At 41.6% G+C, this 6,057-nt stretch overlaps 2 non-coding genes across 2 annotated transcripts; both read left to right on the top strand.

The window, feature by feature from the left end:
* Positions 1-198: 198 nt before the first annotated feature.
* Positions 199-271, top strand: Trnaa-agc (transfer RNA alanine (anticodon AGC)). The gene has a single exon. It is a non-coding gene; the product is annotated as a tRNA-Ala (tRNA).
* Positions 272-4,364: 4,093 nt separating this feature from the next.
* Positions 4,365-4,438, top strand: Trnan-guu (transfer RNA asparagine (anticodon GUU)). The gene has a single exon. It is a non-coding gene; the product is annotated as a tRNA-Asn (tRNA).
* Positions 4,439-6,057: the final 1,619 nt, after the last annotated feature.

Raw genomic sequence — 6,057 nt, 5'->3', positions numbered from 1 at the left:
GTGCGTTTCGATCAGCGTTTCACATCGAAAGAAACATAACTTGCATAATGTATGCATGAAATCTACGTGCAACAGCGTCCTATGTACAGTATTATAAGCATTTCGAAAGCTTTATACTGAGGTCCTCATGTTGAAAGCAATCTGTTCGATTATTCCACATTGCAGACGTTGTCGTAAATAAGACCTCACCTTGGCATCGGGGATGTAGCTCAGATGGTAGAGCGCTCGCTTAGCATGTGAGAGGTACGGGGATCGATACCCCGCATCTCCAGACTCGTGAAGACTTTTTTTAGTACAGACACCTTGCATATCGCAAGCCAAAAAAAATACCAGCATAAATTTATCGTGTATAATAAATGAGTTACTTATTGTCATTGCTCATTCGTGTATTTAATGATACCGATTGAGATAACCCATAACTCAATTAATTTTTATTTTCCATATCATTCCGGCTATCATGGCAGGAGGTTGGTCCAGGATTCTACCATAAACCGTTACCGTCCATCGCTGTGTGGCCATAATCAGATACGCAAACTGCGCAAAGCCAAGAATTTAACGGTCACTTATTTTATCGTTAATCATCCTTCAAATTGCCAATGTTTTTTTTTCATTTTATTTTTGTCACATGTCAGATTTGTGGGTCGATGGCCAGTTCCATCGACCAGCTACTTAATCTAGAGTTGCGTGAAATCCACGCACGTGTTGACATTACTCCGTTCGTCCAATTCGGAGAAGCTCATTTATAACACACACATACTCGCAGGTATTAGTGGGGCAATATTTTTGTTACTCCTGTTGTCGTCATGTTTTGTTTGCAGGACAACGAATTTATTGGCTCGCGTGCCACTGTGCCATTAGGACCGTCATCAACAACGATCCTGACTCTGGTATATGTTTCTTATGCGTTACTTATACCCATCACATCCATACCATTTGTGTCTCCGTTCCTTTGTGGGTGAATATCGATGGTCACCAGTGGACCGCTTACTTGAAGTTTTGTTTTAGGTAAACCAGGCTTTCAACACCACATCTAGCAAGTCCTAGCCACTGCGAGTAGGTCAATCGGTAAGGGACCTTCGGTGGTGCTGTGGCCTTTCGTAAGAACACACACAGCGCCCCGCGATAATCCGGAACTGACCAGCCATAAATTTTGACCCCATTTCGCAACGGCCTTTCCCGGCCATGTCCTGCACTACCGCGATTGTTCGTGTTCAATTCAATAGTTCATGCAAAAACTTCACTCCACGAGATTCGTCCCTCTCTACTCTCCCCTGCTCTCTCGCACACTCTTTCGCTCTTGGCATAAAATCGATGAATTATGTTGCACCTTCCGTCGTCCTCTCGAAACTTACGGTGTGACGGCTTTGTTTCGCTCACGTACCCAAGAGTGTGTGTGCGCCACATCGTTTAACACAACCTGACCTGATGTTGGTGGAGAACGAACGACATAAAGTATGCTGGCTACGTTCTGCAGTACTCGCTCTAACGCCACATGGTTGGTGTTTTTTGCCTAAATAATGTATTTCCTACCCCTAGACCCGGACTGGGCCATTCCTAGTACCGGATTGTGAATTTTACGACGTGTGACAGTTAGCTGTAGGTGTGATGTTTGTTCTTAAGGGTACTTGCATTTTCTTATTTGATGGCCCACCGTGCAGGTTTGTTGGTAAAGTCGCTCTTGGCGATCAAAAGCGAAAGTTCCATTAAACCTACCTACGATGGTAGCTCCATTTTGTAAATATTCAGCGTGGAAAAGTTGGTGAAGAAACCTTTCGATGTGATGGTTGGATGAAACATCGTCACCCTTTTAATAGTCGAACTTTCCGCGTGGACTTTCGTATCCGTCCGCGACACATGAAAGCCTGAAATTTATTGTTCATCGCAAAATTAAAATGACCGACTGAAACGGAAGAGAAAACGGAAATGCTAATGTCTGCGTAGAAACTTTCGACACTATGTTTCAATGTTTGTTTTCTTTCTCCATTTCTCCCTTTTTATCATTATGTCTGCTGCGTTCACATCTTGCCTATATTTTCGTTTTTTTTTGTCGATGTAATTACTTTCTTAACGAAATTTAAACAACCGTTTTTGAGGTGGTAGTGTATCAGTTTCAGTTGTGGCAATAACTTTTGAGAATTGTTTGGCAATTTTGTTCCAAATTGGGTTATTAGTTTGCCGCGGAGAAGAGCAGTTTAAATGTCAGAGAGTCACGAGAATGTTGTTATACTTTAAGCGTTACGGATGAGATTATTTGTCACAAACGATTGAGAGGTAGATTTAGCTGATTAAATGGTAAGATATGGCAAAAAATAGGGAGCATTTGAAGCAGCAAACAGCATTTGAATTTCCACTGACATTCTTAAACGCCCATACTATAAATCAATATTTATCCTCATCTCTTCGATTGGCCTTTGATGAAAATCTACAACCATCATTGATTCATTCTCACGAGGGGCTTTCGCCTTTGGCACCTCCACGATTTCATTTGACTGTAAATAGAGATTATTTTTTGCCAATCGACTTGAACTGAAGTAATCCGAAGGAGGTCGCCCAGTTGGAGATTTTCCCGGTATTAGCTTTTACTTCTTTGCCATTGGCGTTTCAGCATGGTCTTAACGTTCCACTCTGGGAGTGGTGGCTTTAGCATTAGCAGACGAGATGAGAGGGAAACTGTGGAGTTCTTTGACGCAATAAGACGGTGGCCCATACTTTACCGCTCTGTCGTCTTTTAAATGGTTGCATACAGTGGATTAAGTTCCTTGACGGCAGCAACAGCAGTCCCACGAGGCATCGTCGCGTTCAACGCCCATCGGTGCGTCTGGCAAATGATTGAAGATAACGTCTGGATTTGGACTGCTTTTGGTTGTTTGCCTGCCTTCTTTGCCATACATTCAAACATACTGGAAATAGCGTGACCCCTCCATTTGCTTTGGACCAAAATTCGGATCAATGTGTTGCCAGGATCAGTGTGATGTTAAGTCGAAACATTCCCTTACGGTAAAATACTTCGAACAACTTCTTAAATACAACAACTTTTGTGCTTTGTATTTCGAAAATTGAGCTTAAAAACATGATGAAGAATAATTTTTTTTTTATTTTTAATCTGAACTCTAGTTTTTTAACTAAATTGAATGGCCTGTTTGATAAAATATCTTCTGTGTACTTAAACAACAACTTAGCAACTGTGTAGGAGAACAACTTAAAAATACTGTATTTAGCTAAGTAGTACCCTACTATTCTTTCCAACATGCCTGTTCAATGGCGCTAAAAAAGAGACTTCTTATTTCCTTTGTGTTAATAAGATGGTCAACCAAAGACAAACCTACCGTTGACGGTGGTTTTTTGACTGGATGAGCTAGTACAGTAGCTAGTGCACAACATCATTGTTTCCTGTTCCATGTTTCGCCTTTTGCAAACCGCCAGAACGATTAGCGTTTTTAAATAATTTATTATTCTGCGCCCATTTTCTCCGCACTCAAACAACCATTCGCTGGTGCTGTGGCGTGGCGTGAATCGCAGAGCTGGTTTCTGACCATGCAGCGAGATTCTAATTGCAAGCAACAGATCGGGTTAAGCGTTCGCTGTGGGAGACCTCCCCGGAGTTGCCGAGGAAGGTCGGGCTGAAGTTATGTTTCGCTGGGCTTACCACCAACACCGCTTCGCCGAGTTTGAGTGAGGTTAGTCCATGTGTGGTACGTTTTCTCCTCGCTAGCCGCAGTGATGCCCCCTGCAAAGGAATGCCTTTTGCATGAGATTAAAGCAAAAGTAGAAGAGCGTAGCGATGATGTGGTTACCGCTAATTAAACCACTACTTGTATTTGGTTCTTTTGCCTAAAAATAACGAATATTCCCCATTCTTCGTTCTGCTTTGTTGAATCCAAAAGAATGATACCGATACACGAGGTATTGAGGGTTATGTATTGTCACATTAATGTACCATTCCTTTAATGTATTTTATGACATTTTATTCCGCATTTACCTGTGGATGCGGAGTTGATTTGCCGTCGCCCGCTTAAGCTTACTGAATAACTTATTAAAAAACAAATAAGTTTGTGGTATGCTGCATCGTATGCTGTTATTGAATGCCTGAGCTCAAGTCTTCCTATCTACAAGTTGGTTTAAAATCTACTTTATAGTAACAGTCACGCATCTGAGTATAATCACACCCCAATACACTCGGCCACACTGCTAGTACTTTTCAAACTGCAGTTCTTGGATACATTTTTATCATAACAATTTTTGTAACAATTGTGCGCGATGGAGCGTTTGTTCAAAAAAGGTGTTAGTCGTACGAACGATCGAAAGTGGCTAGTGGCTTAGTGGCTTGGGTTTTTAATATGCTCTGTAAGCCTCGAGCGTCATCAGCCTTCGTGGCGCAATTGGTTAGCGCGTTCGGCTGTTAACCGAAAGGTTGGTGGTTCGAGTCCACCCGGGGGCGACGAAATTTTTATCGTAATTTTTGGTAGCAGTTTTTTGCCCTTCTTTTCTGTTAATTGTCATTTTTCATTTTCTCGTTTTGAATAACTAATGCTTAGGTTCCAAATCGCCTTTTTTAATCCGTAGCACTGTTGTCAGAATGGATTCTATTGCATTGTTTCAAAGAATGTGCAAACTCGTCTGATGCGCAGTAAAATTGAATCCCTATGCAAAACGCACAAGCCGATGAACAGCGCAGGAGGGCCGGACACTAATTAAAATGTCCTAAACGATCCATCTGTGTGTGTGTCAGTTTTGTTTGGTATGCTGCTAACAATCCGGCACATTGCACCATACGCAGTTTCCTCCTATGAAAGCGGGTTTTTGTTTTTACCAGACTCAACCATCGAAATGAGCTAGATTTAAATGATTCAGAATCAATGAAATCTCACAGGACAGAGGGTCAGACGTTAAGTCAAAAGCTGGCGCCGCATTGAGTGAGCCCGAGGCAAACACATAAAACAAACATAAAAACAATGCATTCTGTGCGCGCACACGACCAATTGCATTTCACCATAACCGCCGCCGGTCTGTGGGCAGCTTGCATGTCCTAGCACATTTCATTCATGGAACTTTTTTACATTTTTGAGATTTTTTTGGCTAAATTTAGTTTGCAATTTGACTGGCGATTGTTCGTTTTCCATTTAATATTAGGTAGTCTAAAAAGAAATCCATTATTTTCACGGTAGATGCCTTCAGTGATCGATATCTCGTGAAGTATCGATCGTACAGTTTCAAGTTTGGGCTCGTTTTAAAGCTGATACTTTACACTTAAAAAAATGCTTTCACTGTTTATTGTTTGTTCTATTCGTTTGTGAGTTACAGGGTGTTAACAATGGAAGTCACCATAGAGAAAATAAGGTACATTTTACCATTTTTCTTCGAAAAAGGCGAAAATTCAAGCTAGGCGGCTGAAATTTTGCTTGTTGTTTATGGTGCCGATACTGTAACAGCTAGTTGCGATAAATTTTGGTTACGTTGATCCGTTTCAGTTATTTTCGATGTTAAAGATGCTTCTTGCACAGGCAGACACGTCATCGAAAATGTCGATAAAATCACAGAAATAATCAAAATTGATCAACATGTTAGTAATCAGAGCATCGGCCAGGAGCTAAAGAATAATCATCAGACAGTTTTGAGCCATTTGCGCAAAGCTGGATTCACAAAGAAGCTCGATGTTTGGGCGCCACCTTATTTACACCAAAAAACATGATGGTTCGAATTTCCATCTGCGCAATTTTGGCCAAACGGAATGAAATCGAACCATTTCTTAAACGGATGGGTATTGAGGATGAGGAATGGGATACATACGACAATACTGTGTGGAAATGATCGTGGTCTAAGCGTGGTGAAGCAGCTTACAGGGTGGTCAAACCAGGACTTACGACCAGTAAGGTTCTACTGGGTTTATGGTGGGACTTGAGAGGAATCGTTTATTATGAGTTGCTTTCGTGTGGCCAAACACTAAATTCAGATCTCTACTGTCAAATATTGCACCGTTCGAAACAGGCAATTGACCAGAAACGACCAGAATTGGCCAATGGAAGAGGAGTTGTGTTCCACCAGGACAACGAAATGTCA

The sequence above is a fragment of the Anopheles cruzii genome, unplaced genomic scaffold (genome assembly GCF_943734635.1).
Source record: "Anopheles cruzii unplaced genomic scaffold, idAnoCruzAS_RS32_06 scaffold01235_ctg1, whole genome shotgun sequence".
NCBI lineage: Eukaryota > Metazoa > Arthropoda > Insecta > Diptera > Culicidae > Anopheles > Anopheles cruzii.
Note: the sequence above shows the minus strand (reverse complement) of the source record. Positions and strands in the feature narration are given on the sequence as shown.